The 26,241-nt window shown below is 43.3% G+C and overlaps 1 long non-coding RNA gene and 1 pseudogene across 1 annotated transcript; one reads left to right on the plus strand and one right to left on the minus strand.

The window, feature by feature from the left end:
- Nucleotides 1–2,689: 2,689 nt before the first annotated feature.
- Nucleotides 2,690–26,241, minus strand: LOC140525115 (uncharacterized). Its single transcript, XR_011973932.1, has 4 exons — nt 26,021–26,241; nt 18,695–18,778; nt 8,933–9,004; nt 2,690–2,890 (listed from the first exon to the last, which is right to left on the minus strand). It is a non-coding gene; the product is annotated as an uncharacterized lncRNA (long non-coding RNA).
- Nucleotides 5,508–7,744, plus strand: LOC140525112 (septin-7 pseudogene; annotated as a pseudogene).

The following is a 26,241-nucleotide window of genomic DNA, read 5'->3' on the forward strand; positions in this document are numbered from 1 at the left end:
CATGCCTAATGAAACACGTGCATAAGCACACACACACACACACACACACACACACACACACACACACACACTCCCCCGGACCCCTCCTCCCTAGCACATTCCCAGCAGCCTCAGTGTTGGAAAACCAGTTTCCCAGGGCTGAGCCTTTCCTGATTGGGCTCTTCAGGGAGGCTGGGCTCAGGGTAGGACAGGGCAGGGCAGGGTCAAGGACAAGAGAGAAGGGGGAAGAGGAGGAATGGGGGGTTGGAGATTCTAGGAGAGATTTTCCTTTCCTTTGGTATCTCTCATTTCAGGGACCAGGCAGCATCCAGCTCCCCTCCTTTCAGGGAGGAAATGTCCCCTTTAACAGATGCCCTAGGGTGTAATGACCTCCCAGGCCATGTACAAGCCCAGGAAATGCACAGACACACCTACCCTAAGCCCTTTTGCTGACTTAAGCCAGAAATGCTTACCCTTCAGGGCCTGAGCCTAGAAGCCTCATTTAACCAAAAGCAAACAGGGAATTCACCTCCATAAGAAACAAGGCCTCTGACGCTCCCTCCCCAGTGGCCCCCCAGGGCTGTATTAGAAAATTCAGCTCTGGTAGAAATGTCAGTACCTTGGAAGGGGTGACAGGAAAGGTTGGGGAGGGGAATGTCCGGTGTCTCCCAATAAATTCAGGGCCATCCCACAAGTAGGTGCCCCTCAGCACTCACCCAATCCTCACCAGGCCCTTTAAGGGAACATGAACACCAAAGGACTTGAGAGCTCATTCTAGTCTGAAACCCTTCACTTTACAGAGCAGGAAACTAAGCACAGAGAGGTCAAGGTACTGCCAAGTCCTCAGTACCATTTCTATAGGACCCTCAAGCGACTATACTGCCCTTCCCACTCACTCTCCTGGTTTCAGGAGCATGGGCACTAGGAGAGCTCACAGTGGCTAAGAACTTCCTGGAGGCAAGAACCAGGGCAGAACCCCAGGACCAACCCCGGTGGATCCATCTCCAGAGTGGATGAGGGCAGGGCAGTTGGAGGCATGATTGAGGAAGAAGAAAACAGAGGAGGAGGAGGAAAAGAAGAAGGAGAGAAAAGAGAAAAGGAGAAAGAGGAGGAAGAGACCACAGCAGTGCATTTCGATGGCCCATTAAGGCTTGCAAAGTCCTTCTTTGTATATGCTATCTCACGTGATCCTTGTAAGAACCAAAGTAGACATGAGGCCGGAGCTATCATCATCTTCATTTTACAATTGAGGAAATTAAGACTGAGAGGGGTTAAGTGACTTGCTGGGAGTCATACAGCTAGTAAGTATCTGAGGCAGAATTGGAACTCGGTCTCCCTGACTACAAATCCAGCACTATTCACTAGGCTGCCTCCCTGCAGATACTGAGTCAGCAATGATAGGACAGGTCAGAGATGAGGGCTCAGTGCCAGAGATGGCCCCATTCAGTGTTGTCCCAGAGTCAGGAATGATGGCTCAGTGCCAAGCATTGGCGGGGACCCAGTGCTGGGGATGATATTGCAGCACTGACATTAGACACAGTGACAAGAGTAGGGACTCAATGCTAGGCACAGGGGCTTAGCGCCAGGGATGGGACCCCATTCCCAAGAGGCCAGGATGCCACAACTGCCCCAGACAAAGAAATATGGTCTTTGGGAGAAGATAAGCTGTGACTTTTTTTTTTTAGTGGTTAAGCAACAACTGATAGCGTCTAATCTTAAACTCTCTCTTTAGTCAAGAAGTGTTGGTTGTTTGACTTCTTGTTAAACAGCACGTTTGATAAAGCCTTAAAAGTTTAAATAAACTTGGGGAGGAAGCAGAAAACCAGTTTTCTGCCACACTCGAGAGGGAGAATTTAGTCATAGAGAAAGGAATGGCCTTGCATCTGACTTGAAGGGTAGAGCTTCCAGAATAGTCCCTACTCTGGAGTACTTCCCCAGCTCTAATTTACCCCCAGCCCTTTACCCAGTACCAGTTAATATTCCCCTGATGTTTGCAAATTGTCAAGAGAAGCCTTTAGTGTATATTTTTTTTTTGAAAGAATGTGAATTTGAAGTGAGAAAGCCTGGGTCCAAGCTTCAGCTCCATCACATACTGCAGTAGATGTGTGACCTGGGATAGCTGAGAAACTTCTGAGGCTCAGTCTTCTCCTCTGTAAAATGGGAATGATAATATCTGCCCTACATAGATCATAGGATTGTAATGAGGATCAGGTTGCTGTTGTGTTTGACCTTCATTTTTGAGGAGCACCATGACATCAAGATGATGACATGACTTGCAGTTGACTTTGATTTGCGTGAGGGATGGCTGTGCAAGGTCACCAGCCTCATTTTCTTCTCCTGAGCCATCTGGATCAAATGAGATAATGAATGAAGTGCTTCAAAGTAGTCACTTCTGGGTGATACATTGGAAGAGGAAGAGAACAGAGAAAAGAATAGAAAAAGAAGGAAAAGGAAAAAGAAGAGGAGGAGGAGGGAAAGGAGGAGGGGGAGGAAAGAAGGAGGAAAAAAGACAGAGAGTAGAGAGAGGAGGGGAAGAGGAAAGGAAAAGAGAGGAGAGGAAAGGAGGGGAGGAGGAGGGAAGGAAAAGGAGGGTGAAGGGAGGAAGAGGGAAGTGGGAAGAAGGAAGTAGGGAGGGAGGGAGAGGGGGAGGAGGAGAAGAATTCATATACTACTTTAAGATCTTGAGAGCATTTTACATAAGACAACTACATTCTGAGGTAGACACTATAAGTATTATACTCATTTTGCACAAGAGAAACTGAGGTTCAGAGAGCTTAAAGGACCACTTAGTTAGGCAGCACAAAGCCTAGTCTTATGAGCTCCTAGTCCTGGGGTGTGAGCTTAAATCCCAGCTCTGCTGCCGTATGATCTTGGGCAATCACTTCATCTCTCTGGGTTCCAGGTTTGTCATCTGTAAAATAAAATACAGTCATCAGACTAGATGTCCTTTAGGGTCCTTTCCAGATCTGACTGCTGTCCATCAATGCATCAGAGACAGGATGTGCCCCAGGTCTTCCTGACTCCAAACACAGCCCTCTATGGACTCCACCATATTGCTCCAATAAAAGGAAAAAACTGAACAGGAGGATACCTAGAGGAGGATGACCAGGCTGGTGAAGTCCTCACAATCACTGTCTATGGGGACAGGCTAAAGGAACTGGGAAAAGCCTGAGAGGGGACAGGATTACTGTCTTTCAATAAAGAGTTGTCCTCAGATGGCAGACCTGAAACAATGGGTGGAAGGTGCAGTGGACAACTTTAGGATTAACACGAGGAAAAACTTGGGAACAATGAACAGGTTGTCCCTGGGACTGGTAAGCTCCTCCTCCATGAAGGTCTTTGAGCAGAGATTAGGTGGCCATTTGTTTGGTTGGTTGTAGGAGAAAGTCCTATAGAGTTATAGGTTGGACTAGCTGACCTTTGGGATGCCTTCCAACTCTGAGATTCTAATAATGATCAATGATTGTTTTCCCTGATACCCTGTACAGCAAATTTTATTGTTTTTATTCAATCCTTTTCAGTCATGTCCAACTCTCTGTACCCGCATTTGGGGTTTTCTTGGCAAGGATACTGGAGTAGTTTGCCATTTCCTTTCTCCTGTTCATTTGACAGATGAGGAAACTGAGGCAAACAGGGTTTAAGTGACTTGCCCACAGTCATAGTAAGTATCTGTGGCCAGATTTGAACTCAAAAAGGTGAGCTTTCCTGACTCCAGGTCTGGCACACTGTGCAGTATAGTGCCTCCTAGCTGCCCATACTAAATTCAGATCAAGCCCTGGATCTAAGCTTGTTGCCAAAAATGAGATGAGAGGGGACACTGGGTATGGAATATGGTTTACCCTGCCAGACTCTGTTGATATATTGCTTAGCTTTGATGAATTGTCTTTTTCCTTTTTAAATCATAATTACGATTCCCATCCCCCAGTTGATAAATGGTCAAAGGATATAAACCATCAGTTTTCAGACAAAGAACTCCAAGCAAGGAATAGTCATATGAAAACAAAATGCTTCAACTCACTAATAATTAAATAAATGCGTATTAAAACAACTTTAAGATTCCACCTCACATGTTAAAAGGAAAGTGGCAAGTGCTGGACTGAGAGAAGAACATGCGGTGGAGCTGAGAATTGCTACAGTCATTCTGGAAAGCCATTTGGAACTCTGCCCAAAACTGGTATTAAAGTAGGCATAATACCCTTTGATCCAGCAATGCCACTACTACGTCTATATCACAAAGAGATCAAAGGAAAAGGAACAGGACCCTTAGTTACAAACAAATATTTATAGCAGCTGTGTGTGTGTGTGTGTGTGTGTGTGTGTGTGTGTGTGTGTGTGGTGACAAAGAATTGGAAACCAAAGGAGTACTCATCAGTTGGGGAATGGATAAACAAATGACATCACATAAATGTAATGAAATACCATTGTGCTGAAAGAAATGATGAAGGAAATCATATCAGAGAAATCTCAAAAGATGTATGAATTAATGCCGAGTGAAGTGAGAAGAAACAAGAGAAGAATTTTTATAATAAAAATGATATTATAATGAAAAACAGCTTGGAAAAATTGAAGAACCCCAATCAATTCAACAACCAACCACAGTCCCGAAGGACTCATAATAGAACATCTCCCGACACAGAGGAGATGGACTCCAAGTACACACTGAGACGTGGATTTTTTTTATATGACCAGTGCCAGAATTATTTAACTTGACTGTATGTATTTGTTCCAAGGTTTTTATTTTTCCCTCTTTTTTCAGTGGTGGGGGAGGAGAGGGAAGTGTGAAAGGTGGGAGGGAAAGAAAATGGATTTGCATTCTTTGGGGAAAAGGAAGTGTTTTTTAAAAACAAGGGAAGAGAAGGGAGATGGTTCCTTGGGATAGAATTTATTTGGAGATTAAAGTGATATAAAAATATTAATTTAATTTTTTTTAAATTTTAGCCCTGGAACTACTTCCATTACCTGGAGTTCCTGGATTTACCCTCAATATCAACAATGAAAGCTAATTTGGATCCCAACTCCCTGGCTGCCCCTTCCCCAAGCATTCCAGAAAAGCCAACCTCAGATGTGCTGAGTCTCAAAGGGCTCAAGCCAAAAGAAATTCTGGTTTGTGGGGTTGTCTATGGTCAGACCATACACAAATTTAAATGCAGAGTCCAGTACACATGATTCATTCAGGGCTAGAATATTAAAAGCCCCCAATCTGAGGTACAAGATTCTAAATATAAGGATAACAGGCTTTGTGGTATCCTCCACATGTAACAAGGATGGGACTACAAGTGTTACATGGCTTTTACTAACCCACCTATAGCTTCGTAGGTATGAGATGCAGGTTGTGAGGGTTTAACTCTCAGGTATTCTCAAGGATAGACACATCTAACCACCATCTTTTAACCTGCTACTAGATTGTTTCCTTATTAATGTTCTTACCTCATTCAAAGAAAATAAAGAGGTATGTTCCTATATTTCCCCATAAATTGCTATAAATTAAAAATCTCTCAATCAGCTAATTAGCTCCAAGCTACAACCCCAGCTTATAAAAACAGGAGAATTTTGTTTCCTATAAACTTTCTCTCCTTTCTGCTTCACACTACAAACTTCTAGTCTTAGACTAGCATTAATGTTCCTAGTCATATAATTTATTTACAATAACCAACAATTAAGAAACATAAATACATATTTCAACAATGTATCATCTATGAGAAAGGTGACAACCAGAGTTACTTCTGCTGACTCCCTGAAAACTCTAGCACCACAAACTAACAATTAAATTCTATTGGAATGACAGTTAAAGTCTCTCGGGAATTTTACCCAGAATGTCTTCTTAATTTAACCTAGTTAAACTCATTTCTCTGAAAATGTCTCTTCAGACTCTCTCGAAGCTGACAGTTAACTCTCTAAGTTACTTATAGACTTTCTCAGTGACAGTTAACTCTGAAGTGTCCTTAAAGTTCTCGATTGAGCGGCGCAGGCGGCGTTGGAGCATCGGCGAGCGGGCAGGCAGGCAGCCGCGCGGGGCGAGGGGATGTCGGTTAGTGAGGGAGCGGCTGAGGAGAGGAGCCGCGGCGGCGGCGTTGGAGAATCGGCGAGCGGGCAGGCAGGCAGCCGCGCGGGGCGAGGGGATGTCGGTTAGTGAGGGAGCGGCTGAGGAGAGGAGCCGCGGCTGCGTCGGCGGCGGCGCCATGACAGCTCAACAGAAAAACCTTGAAAGCTACGTGGGATTTGCGAATCTCCCAAATCAAGTATACAGAAAATCTGTGAAGAGAGGATTTGAGTTCACGCTTATGGTAGTAGGAGAATCTGGATTGGGGAAGTCGACGTTAATCAACTCATTATTCCTAACAGACTTGTATTCTTCCGAGTACCCAGGTCCCTCACATAGAATTAAAAAGACCGTACAGGTGGAGCAAGACAAAGTTTTAATCAAAGAAGGTGGCGTTCAGTTATTGCTCACGATAGTGGACACTCCTGGATTCGGTGATGCGGTGGACAATAGTAATTGTTGGCAGCCTGTTATTGACTACATTGATAGCAAATTTGAGGATTATCTGAACGCGGAGTCTCGGGTGAACAGACGGCAAATGCCAGACAACAGGGTGCAGTGTTGCTTGTACTTCATCGCCCCATCAGGACATGGCCTCACGCTCCTGGACATCGAGTTTATGAAACGCTTGCATGACAAGGTGAACGTCATCCCCCTCATCGCCAAAGCGGATATGCTGACCCCTGAGGAGTGCCAGCAGTTCAAGAAGCAGATAATGAAAGAAATTCAGGAGCATAAAATTAAAGTATATGAATTTCCAGAAACAGATGATGAAGAAGAAAACAAGCTTGTTAAAAAGATAAAGGACCGTTTACCTCTTGCTGTGGTTGGTAGTAACACGATCATTAAAGTTAATGGCAAGAGGGTCCGAGGAAGGCAGTACCCTTGGGGTGTGGCGGAAGTTGAAAATGGTGATCATTGTGATTTCACAATTCTAAGAAACATGTTGATAACCCACATGCAGGACCTGAAGGATGTGACGAACAACGTGCACTATGAGAATTACAGGAGCCGCAAGCTGGCGGCTGTGACATACAACGGTGTGGACAACAACAAGAACAAGGGACAGCTGACCAAGAGCCCCCTGGCCCAAATGGAGGAAGAGAGAAGGGAGCACGTGGCTAAGATGAAGAAAATGGTGATGGAGATGGAGCAGGTGTTTGAGATGAAAGTCAAAGAGAAGGTGCAGAAGCTGAAAGACTCGGAAGCTGAGCTCCAGCGGCGTCATGAGCAAATGAAAAAGAACTTAGAGGCGCAGCGCAAGGAATTAGAGGAAAAACGGCGTCAGTTTGAGGATGACAAGGCCAGCTGGGAAGCGCAGCAGCGCATCTTGGAGCAGCAGAACTCTTCCAGAGCTTTGGAGAAAAACAAGAAGAAAGGAAAGATCTTCCAAGCCCGTCAGTGACCACCAGTATGTGCCGGCCTGGACGTCAGTGTTTGTTGGATCCGTTTGACCAGTTTTGCACCATTTCTATCCATAATGATGGATTTAACAGCATGACAAAGTTTTTTTTTTTTTTCCCGGTTGATGGAGATTAAGATGCCTTGAATTGCATAGCGGTGCCATGTACTTGGAAGGGAACATCTCTAAGTACTTTCCAATTTTTTTTTTTTTAAACAGATGTCTTCACTTTAATGCAAGAGAACATCTTACTGTTGTACAATCTTGTTCTGGTGGTTTGATTGTTTACAGGATATTCCAAAATAAAAGGACTCTGGAAGGTTTGTGTGGAGGAGAAATCGCCATGCTCTGATACAAACTATGCTTGTTTCTCCCTCCCTCTCTTTCCTCTCTCTCCCTCTCTCTCTGTCTCTCAGAATTCTCTGCAGATGAGAACATGACCTAGGCTAACACAGCTGACCCTCTCTTTTTTGACACTTCCATTGTTAAAAATACACATGGAAAAAACTTATAAGCTTCCAGTGCACCTAAAGCTTTTTATAACAGCCCTTTCTTGTTTTGGATTCTTTAAATATATGCTCTTCTCAATTTAGTGACTTCTTTAGCCAGAAGACTCATTACTGCTTCATTTTTGTAATAACATTTAAATTTAGATATTTTCCGTATATTGGCCCTGCTAAAATAGAATATAGCGTCTTTCATATGGTAGGAACCAGTGAGTAAAACTTTCCTTTAACTCCCTTTTTACACTTTATGGTAAGTAGCCGGAAAAATGCATTAATAGGTCATTTCTAGACAAAAATGTGGAGTTAACTACCAGCTTGTTTCTACCTGTGTGCAGTCTCTTCTTTATTTTACTAGAAATGGGGAATCATGGCCTCTTGAAGAGAAAAACGTCACCGTTCTGCATTTAGCTGTATTCATATGTTGCATTTCTGTATTTTTTGTTTGTATTGTAAAAAGTCACATAATAAGCAATATTGTGATGTAAAAAACAAAAAGAAAGTTCTCGATTCACAATGCCTCACAGACTTATTTTTAACTTTGTTTTATTGTTTCTTGATGTCGCATGAAGTCATTAGCTTGTGCTTGTCCAATTCTAATTTTTAAGTTCTTCAGTGAATATTTGTATCTCTTTTACCATGATGCCAATTCTAGTTTTTAAGGTATTATTTTCTTTAGTATTTTTAGTGTCTCTTTTACCAAGCTGTCAATTCTCTTTTCATAATTTTCTTGCCTCACTTTCATTTCTTTTCACAATTTTGCCTCTATCATGCTTATCTGTTTCTGTAACTCTTCCAGGAATTCTTGTTAAGCTTAGATCCAATTAATATATTTTCTTTGAGGTTTTGCTTGTAGCTGTTTTCACAGTGTCTTCTTCTGAGTTTGTGTCTTGGTCTTCCCTGTAACCATAGTCACTTTTTATGGTTAAGTTCTTTTTTTGCTACTTACTTGTTTGTCCAGTCTATTTATTGACTTTGAACTTTATATTAAAGTTGGACTCTGCTCACCTGGGGTGGGGAGGCACTGTACATCTTTTTTTATTCAGTTTCATCTTGTCACTTTCAGCCCATCATTCCAACCTGTCAAGATATATTTGGATTATGAGTCTGTCGTCCAACATGGAAGTTTCCTGCTAAGCACAAACTAACTAAGCTCATGACCCATGCCTTCATTGAAATCCCTGATAAAAAAACATGGAGGACAGAGCAACATGGATGACGACTGCCTGAAATCCTCTCTTCTCCCTCATGTCTCCCATGGGAGCCCTTCCTATTCCCTCTCAGCAGAGAACCTTGACCTCTCGCCTTTTAGGAAAACAGAGACCATTAGCCAAGAGTTCTTTCTTCTCAATTCCACATCTCAACATTAACTCCCATTCCTTAAACTCTTTTCTATTGGCTTCTGGGGACCCTGAGTGATGGGACCCTTTTCCTAGTTAGATCTAGCATCTCCTAAAATCATCCCCTCATTTTCTTCCTATTTCAAATAGTTCTCTCTCTGTCTCAATTTCCCTGTCTCTGCCTCTGCCTCTCTGCCTCTGTGTCAGTGTCTATGTCTCTATCACTTTCTCTCTCTGTCTCTATGTGTGTTTCCCTTTTCATTTTCCTCCTCCTCTCTCCATCTTTCCTTCCATTCTTCCCCCTCTCCATCCCCACCTCCTTCTCTCTATTGACTCTTCTGCTACATACACACTTGCCCAAATATCTCCTGTCCTAAAAAAACAAACAACAAATATGAAATCTTCTACCTTGTCATTTCCTAAAGCTATCATGCCATTTGTCTCCCTTTCACAAACAAATACCTAGGGTAAAAAAAACCATATTGCTTCCACATCTTCATGACCCACTCACTTCTCAGTTCTTTGCAATCTGGTTTCTGATTCCACCATTCAAGTAAAATTGCCCCCTCCAACATTACCCACAAACTTTTCATTGTTAAGTCCATTGGTCCTTTCTCCATCCTCACCCTTCCTGCCATCTCTGAAGCCCATGATGCCTCTGAACACATCCGTGGCCCTCTTTGACACTCTCTCCTTCCTGAGGTTTTGACATTGTTCCTTCTTGTTTCCTTGCCACAATGTGACTCCTTTCCATGTGCCCCCCCACTTAAGCTTGGGAGTCCTCCAGGGCTCTTTTCTCTCCTTGAAATGATTTGCACCATTGAGATTTAGTAAAGCTGAAGGTCGAAAGTGACAAGAGATGGAGACATGGAAGAGGAAAAGGTTTTCAGATTTACAAGAAGCACTCTGTGCCTTAGAAAGATCCTGAAACCTGAACTGCTCAACTGCATATGAGGAGACCAACAAGCCAATTAATTTATTACAGGGTACATTCTTTATTTATACCTTTGTCCCTGATTTTTCAGTCTTTTTTCAATCATGTCCTACTCTTCTTGACCCTGTTTGACATTTTCTTGGCAGAGCTACCAGAATGACTTGCCATTTCTTTCTCTGGCTCATTTGACAGATGAGGAAACCAAGTCAGACAGGATTAAGTAACTTTCCCAGTGTCACACAGCTAGTAAGTGTCTGAGGCCAGATTTGAACTCAGGAAGATGAATCGTCATGATTCCAGATGCGGCACTATGTCACTAGCCGTCCAATATCTGATGAGAAGGAGGAGGAGGAAGATACCAGGTACTATGTGCTGGGAACTATGCTAAACACTTTACAAATATTATCTCATTTAGTCCTTACAACAACCATAGGAGGGAGGTGTTTCTATGATTATCCCAATTTTACAGATGAGGAAACTGAGGCAAACAGAGCTTAAATGTTACCCAGCTATAGCTGTCCAATATCTGATGAGAAGGAGGAGGAGGAAGATACCAGGTACTATGTGCTGGGAACTATGCTAAACACTTTACAAATATTATCTCATTTAGTCCTTACAACAACCCTAGGAAGGAGGTGTTATTATGATTATCCCAATTTTACAGATGAGGAAACTGAGGCAAACAGAGCTTAAATGTTGCCCAGCTATTAAGTGTCTGAGGTCAGATTTGAACTCAGAAAGAGGAGTGTTCCTGACTTCAGACCTGGCACACTATTCACTTTGCCACCTAGCTGCCTCCTTGTCTCTGATACTCATGTACGAAAGACCCCAAAAGGAGTCTGGGAAATGTAACTGGCTGAATGGTGTCTGATTACCATAAGCATAGTCTCTGACTATGGAAACTTGCTCTGAACCAAGATAGATTGTCAAATAGGATTGCTTAAACTTCTCTCATCTTCAACCCAGAAGTAAAAAACCCCAGAGCCAGCGTAAAACTTCTGCCAGTCCAAAGCTAACTAAAAGCAGCACTCTAACTGGAGAGAGGAGCACTATAATTCTCCATCTCAAGAGAACATAGTAAAATGTATAATTGATAGCATAATACTCGCTTTCTCAAGGGGTGGGGGGAGGGATGGGAGGTAGGGAAGGAGAGAATTGTGTACTCCAATTTTTAAAAAATGAATGTTAAAAATGTTTAGATATAATTGGGAAATATTTAATGATATGAAATATTTTTCAAAGTAAAGAGAATATGAAGTGATATAAATAAAGCAAAATAATCTAAAAAATAAAGACTGTAGAACAATTCACTAAGCTAGCGACTGAAGGTGATAAAAGATTTTAGCTGCCTATAAAAGACACCACTCAAAGAGTCCAATGGGTCAATTTGTCCCACAGAGAAGCTGCGCCCTCCAAAGAGCCCACTGGCCAAGAGACCTTCCTGGAAAGATTTAGTGTCAACTGCCCATTGGCAGATTTTCCTTTCCAGCCGAACCAGGCATCAGTCACTCAACAACATAACAACCTGCCTGGACTAGCCCAGCAAAGGAATAATTAATTGTGACTATGCAGGGAAGATTTTGGGAAGCTGGGAGGACCATAATCTCACCTCAATCATTTACTGGCTGGTTCATCTCCAGGTGAGTGACTTAACCTCTCTGAGACTCACTTTGCTGATCTATAAGATGAGGAATCATGCTCAACAGACTCTAAGCTCCCTAAGAGTCTAAAATGGTCCCCTTAATAAAAAGATTAATTCTGTGAATTTTGGATTCAGTCCAAGGGCCTCACTTGATGACCTAGAGAACACACATGGCCCGTAGGCCACAGGTTCCCCACCCCTGTTAAATCTATGATCCAATGTAAAAATTTAAAAAATCAACTACGTATATGCATATATTCATATACATACTATACACACATATGTACGTGGATACGCGTGTATGTGTATATGTGGGGAGGTTTGTTGGAAGCTGCCGTGTGGAAAGAGTCATTGGTGAAGGTGGTGGTCCAATCTGGCCTGCATATGGTGGAGTGAGAGGGAGTGACATACTGGTAACCAGGTGCAACCCTTACTCCATGCCCACACACATACACACACACACACACACACACACACAGGATGATCGATCAGGGGGCCACAGCAAAATCCATCAAACCCTCCCACTCAACCACCAAATTCTCTCACCCTCAGACTCTCACTCTGAAACCTACACCCACTAACACTCAGCCTCTAGTGCCATGCCCTAGCCCTCCCAGCAGCTAGGCCAGCTTCCTACCACCCCCATATGACATCAACAGTGACCTGCCCACTTCCCACTAGCTCTGCCCAGTAACCATCCATCACTCCTTCTGTCAGGCAGCACCCTCACCCCACAATGGATGAGAGGTGAAAAGGTAACCTTCCCATGCCCAGCACTGCACCTGTCTCTCTGGCTCTCACTTCCTGCCCTGCCATGTCTCAATCTCCTGCCACCTGGGAATTCACCCAACTCAGGTGACTTGGTATAGCTTGAAGCTGGTGCCCAGCACAATATTCTGTATTAGGTGTCTACAAAATGCTAAACTCAATCACACTGAGATCTCCCTTTTCTAGATACTGATTTCTTCCTAATTCTTTTGTCTCATCCTTAAAGATCCATGTCCTTGTTGGAGAAGCTAGACGCAGAAATGCTCCCTTCTGGTCGTCGGCTACTATCCCATCAACCTGGCCCGAAGCAGTGGGGTCCCAGCAGAGGTCAGAAAGTCCCTAGCTTTCATTCACAGCTCTCAGCTAGATCCAAGCTTTCATCTCCCTGAAGTCTGTGTTCATCTTCAGTTACATTACCCATACTTCCACATTTTATACATGACAGGACAATGAAGGCAACTGAACAAGAAGCCCCTCTTCCATCCTCTGGGGAACCACTCTGATTGTGAGTGACAAGTTAGTATCTAATGCACCCGACCTCTACTCCTCATTCAACAAGCATTTATGAAGATCCTAATATTTGTCAGACAGAGCCAGGTGGAGCTGGATACAGGTGAATCTGGCCTCTCCCTGAGTTCAAATCTGGCCTCAGACACCAATTGTGTGACCCTGGGCAGGTCACTTAACTCTGTTGCCTCTGTTTCTTCATCTGTCAGATGAACTGGAGAAGGAAATGGCAAACCCCTCCAGGATCTTTGCCAAATGGGTTCACAAAGAGTCGGACTGGAGATGACAACAACAATGTGCCAAGCCCGGTGCAAAAGTGCTGTGACTATAAAAACAAAAACGAAACTGTCTGCCCCCAGGGAGCTTACTTTGGAGAGGGGGAGGGGAAGGGAAGATTGAGGAGAGAAAGCCACGTTTATACTTGGTTGTTGATTCATGCGGGACCCATGATTTCATTGGTTCAGGAAATTCCAGGTAAGGAAGCTCCTTTATCCACGGCAGACCAGCCCCGTCATTTATGGTCCCTGAGACCACCTGGGGCATTGAGATTAGAGGAAACTTGTTCAACATCACATACCCCACATAGGTCAGAGGCAGGATTGGAACCTTGGTCTTCCTGAAGATAGTAATTACACAGAGTAGCAAAAAACATACAGTATACAGAATACAAGATCCAATATATACAATAGTACAAATATAGAATATAGGAAATACAATAATTTTGCTGGTAAATGACAAGTATTAACAACTAGGGGGAAGGCAGGGTTTGGGAAAGGACTTTTGTGGGAGCGGGTACCTGAATTGGGCTTTAAAGGAGGCCAGCAAGCCCATGAGGCAGAGGGGAAGAAGGTAAAGCTTCCAGGAAGGAGTGGGAGGATCACACATGAGGAACAAAGAGGTCAGCTTAGTTGGAACAAGGAAGGCATGACAGGGAGTGATGTGGGGTCCATTTAGAAAGATAAAATCATAAGCAGAAAGCACAGAGGGACCGTAGGAGTCATCTGGTCCAACCTCATCATTTTACAGAGAAGGAAACTGAAGAGATCAGTTGGGCAATTTTATGGATGATGGATTAGTGAGAGTGGAGGCAGGGAGACATTGACGTTATACTATCCCTGGTGAGAACTTCTCATCCCTCCGGATGTCTCACCTCTCATGCCCAGGGTTAGCCCTTTTAATCCCCACGTACCCCTTGGAGAAAGCTTTCTTATATATCTACTTCTGACAGAATTCTGCAGCCCAAGGTCTGGGAATGCAAAGAGGACACAAGATGGGTAATGATGTGGAAATGGGATCAAGGGAGCAAGTAGAAATGTTGATGTTGGCAGATAGCTCTTCAGGAAGCAGGAAAAAAAAGGTTAGGTTAAGCTGGAGGAGAATTCTAAGGTACAAAGTAAGGGATATGAGACAGCCCCTGGGAGTTGAGAAGAGATGAAAGGTGAGCTCATTTCTAAGAGAAAACAATAATGATAAAAAAATTATAGGGAAGTAGTGTGGCATAATAGATCTGGTCTGGAAGGAAGGAAGGAAGGAAGGAAGGAAGGAAGGAAGGAAGGAAGGAAGGAAGGAAGGAAGGAAGGAAAGGGAAAGGAAGGGAAGGGAAGGGAAAGGAAGGGAAGGGAAAGGAGGAAGGAAGACATATAGATGATGGATAAACAGATAGATAGCTGATAGCATTTATTAAGCTCCTAGTGTGTGCCAAACTTTGGGCTAAAGAAGATTTGGGATCAAGTCTCCCCTTTGCCACATCCTGGCTTTGTGGTACCAGGCAAGTCACTAAAAATCTCAATATCTCGGGAGATTCTCTAAGACTATAAAGTGTAGAATAGGTGTCAATAGGGTTTTGTGGAGGGAATTTCCTCACTGAAAGTTCCCTGCACCAATGAAACGACAGGCCTTGTCTTTAAAAATAGCTGAAATTTATCTTACACTTCAGGGGTTGCAAAGTGCTTTTTATATACATTTTCTCATTCCAACCCTGTCAGGCAGGTTCTATTATTATCCCTTTCTTACAGATGAGAAGGCCAAAGCCTAAAAAAGATGAAGTGACTTAGCCAGGATCACCCAGCTAGTAAGTATCTGAGGCAAAATTCAAACTTAAGTCCAGCTATCTTTCCACTGGATGGGGTTAGAAGAAAGCAGAGAAGCCAGTACTGGGAGCCTGATCAAAATACAATGAGGGGAGAACAAAGGCACTGTCCCTCAGGAGCTGGACCTTAGCCCAGATTCTATCTGATGAGAACAGTCAATAAGATCCTGGAGGCTATCCCAGCAGATGTTGAGCACCTCCGAGCTCCCTGCTTTCAGACTCTGTTTTCCCTCTGGGGATTCTCCCCTCTCAGACTTCTACTGCCTTGGTCAGGTACCCCAACACTCTATTATTTTAGCCCATTCCATAGACAGTGGCTCTCAGGGGCAAGGAGGAGTGACCCATGATGCCTTCCACCTTTGAGAGTTTCTGCTGTTCCAAGTTTCACCTGGGCTGGCCATGTTTACCTTCTCTGGTCGTCAGACAAATAGAAGCTGTGTACTCTTGCCTGAGTTACTGTTGTGTGAGGGTGTGCTTGGCCATGCACTCAAACAGAACTACAGTGCAGAAGAAACACTGGCCCCAGTCCACGTCCACCCATGACTCCTCAGAGATCACTCACTTCTTTCACTGGCTTCTTTCACTTCTTAATCACAACCCATATCTTTCAGCACACTTTTCATCTTCACTTCAATTTCCACAAACATGTATTGAATCCTTTGATGGAAAAATGGCAGAAACTGTGTTCATTTTTCTCTGTGTATTCCCAGAACCTCACAAGTAGTAGGAACTTAATAAATGCTTGTTGGCTGATCAGTTGCCTTCTACATGCCAACCATTGTGCTAGATGCTAGGGATACAATGACAAAAATGAAGCATTACTAGCTGCCAAGAAACATACATTTTACAGGGTTGAAATGCAGAAGCTACATAAATAAGTCAGTAGGGAACCATTTCAAGAAGGACAGAGTACTAACCACTGAGGGATTTAGGAAAGGTCTCCTGTGGAAGCTGGCACTTGAGATGTGATTTGAAGAAAGGTCAAGATTCCATGAGGCCAAAGGAAGAAGAAATGTCCATCTGTCTTCATTCTGAAGTCCTCTAACATCTACATTGTCTTAATCTTTGTAGACATGTATAGGATAGGGTTTTGGCCCTGAAAGCCGGAATACTGGATTCAAATCCCTGACCTACTACTAGCTGTGTGATCATGGGCAAGTCACTTAACCTGTTTCCTTCAATTTCCTCATCAATAAAATGGTGAAGGAAACTAGATTGACTTCTTGTCCTAAGTCTGACTGCTCTCTGTAGCAGTTCTGGTAAATACAATACAATTATTCTCCTGGTGGGCTTTTACATACACTCATCATAGGCCAGATGGCTAAGCATAGATGACATTAAGTAATGTTTCTTGTTGCCTTTGGCCATGCAATGAAATCAATCCCTGTGTTATTATTCTCTTGTGGATTAGAAAAAGCACTGAATCTGGAGTCAGAGAAACTAGGTTGGAATCCTGCTTTTGCCACTTTCCCACATCCACTGTGAGCTTAGGTAAATAACTTCCTCTCTCAGGGCTTCCGTTTCCTCATCAGTAAGATGAGAGACCAGAAGATGGCCAATTATTCCATCCAGCTGTAACTATAAGAGCCTATGAACCTGGGAGACATTTCTCCACTTAGACCTGCAATATCATTTTCCTTACGGTTTCATTTCTAGAAGGCAGATTAGGGATGATATTGTCCAATTCCTCCAGCAGTAAATCAACTCATTGGTGGTTGAGTGAAGCTCTTGCATTGCAAGCACTAGGACCAAAAGATCATCATCTTGAGCTGGAAGATCATAGGTTCATCAATCTAGAGCTAGAAGGAAGCTCAGAGGTCAAGGAGGCCAACCTCCTCATTTTACAGAGAAGGAAACTGAGACTTAGAAAGGCAAAATAATTTACTCAAAGTCTAACAAGGTAGCAAGCAGCAGTTTGGATCCCAGGACCTCTGACTCTAATACCAACGTTCTTCCCACTGTACCCTGATATGAAGTTAATGTTTCCAGATGGTCTAGTTAGAATAGAGTGCCAGGCCTGAAGTTCAAATCTGGCCTCAGGCTCTTATTAGCTGTGTGATCCTGGGCAGGTCCCTTAACCCAGTTCACCTCAGTTTTCTCAGCTGGAGAAAGAAATAGTAAACCATTCCAGTATCTTTGCCAAGAAAATCCCAAATGAAGACTCATGAAGAGTCAGATACAACTGAAAGTGACTGACCAACAAAAGATGGTCTAAGGAGAGTGCAGAAAATAGCACATGTTAGAATCTCTGACTCCCTTCAAGAATCATCTCCAATACTGTCTTGTGCAGGAGACTTTCCATAGTCTGACAGAGCCTTCCTCTAAAGGGTTACCATCCATCCATCTGCAAGGGGCAGCTAGGTAATGCAGTGGACGGAGCACAAGTGCAGGAGTCAGGAGGACCTGAGCTCAAATCTCACCTCAGACACTTGACACTCACTAGCTGTGTGACCTTGGGCAAGTCACTTAACCCCAACTGTCTCATCCTGGGTCATCTCCAGTCATTCTGATGAATATCTGGTGATAATGTTTAATATAAAATTTTGGAATAATCTCTTTGTTCTCTCTGAAGCAAACTCAGAGAATGCCTCTCCTATGTCAACAAAGCCAGCCAAGGCTGACTCTACATTCCTTAAGAGACCTTTAACCTAAGACACTATCTTGAATAATGGGACGTTTCCCATATCTTAATATTTATAGACATATACTATGTTATGGTATATTAATGGTAAAGAAAATATAGACATCTTAGGTTGTAATTTCTATTGAACTTTGTTTACCCTTTCCTATGTCAGTTATCTGTTTAGGGCAGGAAGCCTGCCACTCACTACTGGTGGGATTTCCTTATCACCGAGACATATGTTTATCCAGCCTGGAATCCCAAAGCCTGACCAACATTGCTTTGTTAATTGTCCTGTCTCACTGAATTTATGATTTGCTCAATTAGGAGAGTTCCTTTCTCACAGCAAAATGTATATAAGCCAGAAGATTTCTGCACTGGGTAGCCAGAACATTTCTGGCTCCATAATGCATTATGTTACCGTTTTCTTTAATAGGGAATTGATTAATTAATTAAATCATAAAATGTATGCATTCAGCCTGTTGCCTTTCTTTAACCAAGTTTTCAGGTTAACACTGGTCACTGGATTCAGATGGCTCTGGAGGAGAAGTGAGGCTGGTGACCTGCACAGCCCTCCCTCACTGAAAGCAAAGTCAAGTGCAAGTCATGTCATTATTTCTCTGATGGCATGGTCTTCTTCGGCAACAAAGGATGAACACACACCATCCATCTATTCTGGTAGGCTCTGCTAAGCACCTCATTATGGATATGTTGTCTTTCCATTAGAATGCAAAGTATCAGAATGCAGGGATGGTTAACTTTTCTTTGTAACCCCCAGCGCTTAGAAAACAGTTCCTGGCAAATGCTAATAACTTTAAAATGCTTGTTGATTGATTCATTACTTAATCAAGGTTTGTTGGATTATATTACCTAGAGAGCCACAAGCTGCCTTCTGCTAGCTCCTTGCTTATCTTGAGTTTCAGTACCCTTCTCTTTTCAGTCTGAAGATCATTCCTTTGGACAGACGAGAGAAAAGAGAATTGTGTAATTCTATCTTATCACAGACCTTAAACCCTGCAGCCCAAGCCCTGCCCACATCCCTGGCTCTTTAGCCCTCACTTCTCACCTTTGTCAAATCAAGCCATTGGATTAAACAATCTAAGGGGTCCCCTTCAAATCTAATGTTTAGTGATTCAGTGATAGCTTCTGGGAATTCTAATGGTTGGCAACCAGTAGAGTCCATAGTTCAAATCTAATCTGCCCTCTTTCTGTTGGCACGCGACAAATGTTTATTGAATCCATCTGAATTAAATTCCTTCGAGTAGGCTGTGAAGATGCCATCAGAGGGAGGAATGTGGCAAATGCGGAGTAGTGATGCCCTCATAAGTCTCCGTGGTAAATCAAATCTTCACACATTCTTAGTTCCTTCCAATCTAGCCTGCCGGCTATTCCCTATGTAAGACATTCCTTCTTCCTCGTTCATGCTTTGCACAGGCATTACTTCCATCTGGAATGCACTCTCTCTGTCACATGAGTAGGGAGATCTGGGTTCAAATCCAGCCTCAGATAGTTACTAGCTGTGTGATCCTGGGAAAATGACTTAACCTTTCTGTATCTTAGTTTCTTCATCTATAAAATGAGAGGATTTGACTCCACAACCCCTAAATTCCCTTCCAACTCTAAATCTGTGGTCCAAATTCTGCCTTGTAGCATTCCAACAAAGCTCATCTCAGACATTAGAGTCAAAGGATCTGGGATCCAAACTGCTGCTTGCTACCTTGTTAGACCTTCAACAAGTTATTTTGCCTTTCTAAGTCTCAGTTTTCTTTTCTGTAAAATGAGGAGATTGGCCTCATTGACCTCTGAGATTCCTTCTAGCTCTGAGACTGATGAACCTATGATTACTTCCAACACAAGATGATGATCCTTTGGTCCTAGTGCTTGCAATGTGAGAGCTTCACCCAACCACCAATGAGATGATTTATTGTTGGAGGAATTGGACAGTATCATTCCTAATCTGCCCCCTCAAAATGAAACCAGATGACATCTAGTCACACAACAACGGGGATGTGCCAGAGTCAGAACTCAAACCCAAGACTTTCTTTCCTAGCTATGAGGCACCAGCTCTTCCATCCAATATGTTCTGATGTCTCTGATGTCTTTTCCCATTCTGATGTTCTCTGACATATAGATACACAAACAAGGACACAAAGATAGCCACACTGCCACTCCCCAATCCTTGAGTATGGAAAAGGGCACTTTGATAATAGCTACCTCCCATGTACACAGTACTTTAAGGTATTTTACAAATGTTGTCTCATTTGAACTTCACAATGACCCTAAGACGTAGGGGCTAGTAACATCCCCATTTTACAGATGAGGAAACTGAGCCAGAAAGAAGTGAAATGACTCATCTAGGATCACACAGTAAATAGTTGACAGGACCTGAACTTGGGTCTTCCTGACACCTAGTCCAATTCTCTATCCCCTGCACCCCCTAGTTTCTTCTCTGTGCCTCTCATTATCCACTTCCAATCATTTCCGCAGACCATCTTACAAGTTTCTATACCTCTTTCCACACAATCATATGAGGGGAATGCAAATAGTATTACACCCATCTTCCAGATGAGGAAACAGAGTGAGGAAAGTAAGAAAGTGCCAGGGCCTAGACTCTCACCTAGGTCAGGATCAATGAATGAATCAAGAAAATGAGAAAGCCAAACTATTTACCAAATAGGCATATGGCCAAAGTATATGAAGAAGCAAGTCTCTAAAAGAATTGTGAACTATTAATACCCATATGAGAAACTAATTCAGATCATTAACAATGAGATCAAGACAACTCTAAGGCATTATCTCATATCCAGCAAATTGGCAAAGACGATAAAATACGGGAATAATCAGTGTTGGAGGGTTATAGACAGGCACGTCATTGCATTGCTGGTGGAGCTGTCCAGTTACTACAACACACAACTCAGAGCACTAGAAGTGGAGTCAGAATCTGCCTTAGACACTTCCTTACTAGACTAATTTCCTCAATGGTAAAGTGGGGATAATGATAACACCTACATCCTAGGGTTGTTGTGAGGCTCAGATGACATAATAGATGCAAAGCATGCCATGTAAATGTTAACTATTATCACTGCACCCATTCTGGAAAGCAATTTGAAATTATGCAAATAAAGTGTTTAAATAGGCATCATCTTTAACCCAGAGATTCCCCTGCCAGCCCCAAGAAGGTCACCGACCAAAAGAAAAGCTCCATATAAACCAGCATATGTATATATCAGCACTTTTGGGGATAGCAAGGAATTGGAAATAAAGTAGATGCCCATTGTTTGGGGAAAAGTCAACCTCAACATGAAACCTGAATCAAATGGAATATTACTGTGTAGTAAGAAACAACAAACAAGATGTATACTGAGAAGCAAGGACAGGCTTAGAGAAACTGATAAAAGTTGAAATAAGTAGATTCAGAGAAGCATCATCACCACAAAGCAATAAAAAATGAGGTTTGAGAAATTATCAGGAACAAATTTGGCTCCAAAGAATTATGAAAAGACACCCCCCCTACTCCTTTGGGGGTAGGGGTGGCAGGAAATCCACACTTGTCAAACACTGCAAATAGTGTCAGATTTTTCAGTATATTCATTGGCTTTGCTCAGTTTTTTTTCTACTTCCTTTTTTTTTTTTTAATTATTTCCCTAAAAGGATGGCTCTCTGGAAGACATTCAGATGGAAATAGGTGATATTAAAACAAACCCTATTAATAAAATTTTACTGACAGCGAGCAGGCAAACAGAGGATGGGGGAGGCAGTTAGGATGGCACAGTACTGAGAGTCAAGATCTAGAGGTTTAAATTCCACCTCAAGGGTTTACTACCAGCATGACTACACAAGGCATTTAATCTCTCCCAACCTCAGTTTTCTCATGTGAGAAAATAAAGGAATTGTCTTTGGTGGCCTCTGAGGTCCATTCCATTTCTAAATCTATAATTCTATGAAATCCACAAGGGTTTGTGTGCCCTGCCCACTGCTAGGTATTGAGGATTCAAAGGGCAATGGTCCCTGCCTTTGAGGATCTCACAATCCATCACAGGAAACAACATGTACACATTGGAATGGGTCTCAGATACAGACAGACCATAGTGTTAAAGCTCAAAGAGGGCGAAGAAGCCAATTAGTCCACCTCCCTGCTTCTCACAGAAGAGATAAGAGGAGGTCAGAAAACCAGGGATTTGCTCAAGGGTGCACTTGTTACCAGGGTACAATGGAGATTTGAACTCAAGTCCTTTGACTCCCAAACCAGCATTCTTGCCCTTGAACCATGATGTCTCCCACCTTCATTTGCTTTTCCCTCCTCCTCTCCCCCATGCTAATTTCAGGGTTTTCTCAGGTCTCCCTAAGAAATTTCTTCAGAGAAGGAATGGGCTCATGTCTCTCCAGTTAACCCAGCCCCAGGAAGCGCATTATCGGGGAAACCTATTCATTCCAGAAGACCCCATCAGCCTCGGGACTTCACTTCATCCCCACCTTCTGTCCCTTTGATTGCAGGGTAGAGCCATGAACTCCCAAACCTCCATTTAAGGAGGGGAAGGAGCACTGACATCCACTCATTTCCCACCTGGCTGCACTGCTTGGGATGTCTCAAACTTCATCACACCCTGACATCAAGTGCCTCCCGTCCCCATCTCCACCTTTTCAGTTTCCTTCTGTGTATTGTATTCCTCCATTAGACTGTGAACTCCTCCATGGCAGAGACTCTTTCTTTTTACTAATTGTATCCCCTGAGCTGAAATGCCATACCTGGAACCGAGTAGGTGCTCAAAATAGCTTTATTGACTATTGACAGTATACAACCCCCACACCACCAAAACACCCTCACAACCACAGTAAAAAAAAAAAAAGGATGTACAATGAAACACAAAGCTGATTCCCAGACCAAAGTTCCATGTTTGCTCAGAGCCAAGTTTGTGCAAAGGATCTCAAAGCATGGACTTAAGAGTCAAGACAGTTGTCAGCTGGTTCTACATTCCTCAAGCAAAATTCTGGCAAGACTTGTTCCTATAGCCACCCCAGGTCAGCTCAGAAAAATCACTGAACGTTTGGGCTGGAAGGTATTGTAAGGATCAGCCAGCCTAACCCCCTAATTTTACAGATAAGCAAACTATGGCCCAGAGGCAAATTAGGTCACACTGAGTAGCATGGCTCAAACTGGAACCCAGGTCCTCTGACGTCAAATGCATTGTTTATTCCACAGCTTCATAATACTGCTTAGATTCAGCCTTCCTTCTTCTTGTCCTACCCCCACCCCATAACACACACACACACACACACACACACACACACACACACACACACACACACAAAAGCCAAAGTTGAGACTGAGAACAGAGTAACTTCCCAGTCCAAAAGTCTGATACTTCCTGAGTGGGAAGGGAGACTCCCAGGATAGATGGCACAGGATCAGGATCCCAGTTCAGGCTCTACCACTTACTCCCTGAGTGACTCTGGTCAAATCATATACCCTGGATGTGCCTCAAGTTTCTCATGTCAAAGGAAAAGAAATGGGCACATACCCCAAAGAGATCAAAATAATGGAAAAGGTCCAAACATACAAAATATTTCTAGCAGCTGTTTTCAAAGCATAGAACTGTAAATCAAGGTGTTGTTCATCAATCAGGGAACTGCTGAACAATTTATGGTATACAAATGTAATGAAAATAATATTGTATCATAAGAAATGATGAAGGGAATAGTTTCAGAGAAACCTGGGAAGACTTGCATTAACTGATCCAGGGTGAAGTAAGCAGAACCAGAAAAGCAAAGTGTAGATACATTAACAATAACATTGTAAAGTCCTTTGAAACACTTAGGAACTCCAATGAATGAGTGAAATGACCAGTTCTACCTCCAGAAGACCAATGCTACCCACCACCTGACAGGGAGATGATGGACTCAAGACACAAAATAAGAAAAACACGCATAGAGGCATAGTGGGTTTATTTTTGCTTGACTATCCTTTCCTTGTTAAAAGATTTGTATTTTTCTTTTTTTGTGAGTGGGGAGAGCTTTAGGGAGGAGGGTGGAGTTAGTTATAATGCAGAAAGAAAAGAAATGAGGTCATTGAAGCATTTTTTCAAAAGTACAGAGGAAAAATTCAGAAGGAAACAGACAAGCAGGACAGTTTTGAAGGTAACATATTGAATTTTTTACAATTTTAAAGCAAATTGTACGTAATAGAACTTTGTAATTTTCTCTTGTAATCCATTTTCTACTTTTTATATGGAAATGTATTCTTAAATTCAGAACACATTTTTTATGACCCCAGTTCATCTGACCCCCCACAATAAAGCCAACATTGCCACCTTGCCCATGCTTCCCTCACTCTCTTTCTACTCCTATGATTGGCAGTGATTACATTGAGCTTCATCTTGGGGGTTGCTAGGTTACTGGCCCCATTCCCAGTTCCGAATGCCCCACCTGGGACTCTTCTGAAACATAAACAATTCAGGCTTGAGATAATCAGCCTTGATCTCTGCCTTGGACTCCTCCCCCACTCTTGCCTTTCTCCTTTCCCCATAGAGACCCTATCATGGATTGGGCCCTCCTCTCTCTATGAAACTTCCAATAAAATGCTGGCCAGACCTTTGCCCCTTGCAAAGAATGAGCCCAGGTTTCTATGAGCCTTAAGTGTCTGTTTACCTTACCCTGTTTATCTTCTTGGGCACTTGAGAAAATGTATGGAGGGGGAACGCTGGCAACCATGGTGCAGGCTGCCTCTGATGGGGTAAATCTTTCCCAAAGACAACAAAAGTCTTTCAAGATTGTCCGAAAAGAGTGCTCTCCTTACCAAAACAAACAACCAAAAAAGAAACAGCTTCACCAACTAAATTATGTCTGACATGCCACTAATTTCATAGAATCATAGATTTCTAACTGGAAACAATCTCAGTGGCAGTCCAACAGAGGAGGACACTGAGGCTCAGGATGAGAAAGTGTCCAAAGTCACACTAGTAAGTGGACAGGTCAGGATTTGAACACAAGTGCTCCCTCTCCAAATTCCTTGCCCCATGACAATCAATCGGCTTACCAGGTCCTTTCCTGAAAGATTTGAAAAGTGAAAGAAAAAGAACAGGAATATTTGGGAACCTAGAAGGTGAGGAGGTATGGAAGGAAGGAAGAGAAGAAATAAGGAAGAGGACAGAGGCAAACTTCATGATTTTGCCAAAAGTTGGCAGTGCTATGGAATTGGAGACTAGTGCTGAGGTACCTAGAATTCCAACTGGAATAGAGTTAGCTGCCTCCCTGAACTTTGCCCCCATCCTCTCCTGGGCATTCCCTTCTGTCCTATCCCAAACCATAAGTCAGACATCCAAAACTGGCCCTTTACAACATCCACCCAAACCAGACCTGACCCTCTACCATGAACCCCCAGGACCTCTGGACTGGGACATAAATTGTTTATATTCTATTGGGCCCCAGCTATGCTGAGCATAATTTGGCACTAGAAATTGGAAGAAGGGAACTGTCGCTCTCTGGAACTGAAGGCTTATAGGATCACAGCTCTAGAAGTGGAAGGGGTCTCAAAGACCACTTATCTAGGTCTCATATTACAGATGAGCAAAACAAGATCCGGAAAGATTGTGATCTGCCCAATATTCCCCAGGGAGCAGGTGTGAAATTCAAACCCACCCCTTTTGCCTAGAGAGCCAGGGCTCTCTCCATTGTTCAAAAGGGATCTAAAATGCCCCCAGACCTAAGGATAGGAGAACTAAATGCCAGGGAGGAGGTTCAGAACTGAGACTTTCTGGGGCCTTTAAGACACATGAAGGGTGCACACTAGGTCTATCTCTCGCTTTGGAACCTTCCACTTCATTGAGATAGGGGAGACTTGGGGGAAAGAGCGGAAGGCATCAGTCTTCCAGAGGAACAGGGAAGTGTGTCCAATCCTACCAAATAATGAGGGTAGGCCAGGAGCACTGCGGGACTGAGCTGGGGAAGGACCCCTTTCCCCTTCCAGAACATCGCTGTTATGCCTCAGTCTCTTGACCAGGCTGATTTCCATCTGTTCCCAAGAGAGTGGTAGCCCCTCAGTACCAATCACCCCATGTCAGTCAAAAAAGCATTATTAAGGGCCTACTATGTGCCAAGCACTGCTGGGCTCAGAAAAGGGACATCTATAACTGCAGACTGGCAACTGGAGAGTGCATTTTTTTCTCCATTCTGTTCCCTGCTCTTCCACCAGGCCCTCACCTGAGAGTTTCTAGGGACTAGAAAAGTAAGCCAGACAGGAATCAGTAGTTTGGGTCTCCTGGGCACTGGAGTTTGGCCGCTCCCCCGAAATCCGCACTGGCAGTCCTGTTCATGCCAACAGAAACAAACGCTAACTGGGTGAACCCAATTGCCCCCTCTCGCCTCCACTCCCCACCCCCGCTGTCAAGGCCTCTTCCCCTCTCACTGTCCAGGGGAGGGGG

Source organism: Notamacropus eugenii, chromosome 2 (genome assembly GCF_028372415.1).
Source record: "Notamacropus eugenii isolate mMacEug1 chromosome 2, mMacEug1.pri_v2, whole genome shotgun sequence".
NCBI classification, from domain to species: Eukaryota; Metazoa; Chordata; class Mammalia; order Diprotodontia; family Macropodidae; genus Notamacropus; species Notamacropus eugenii.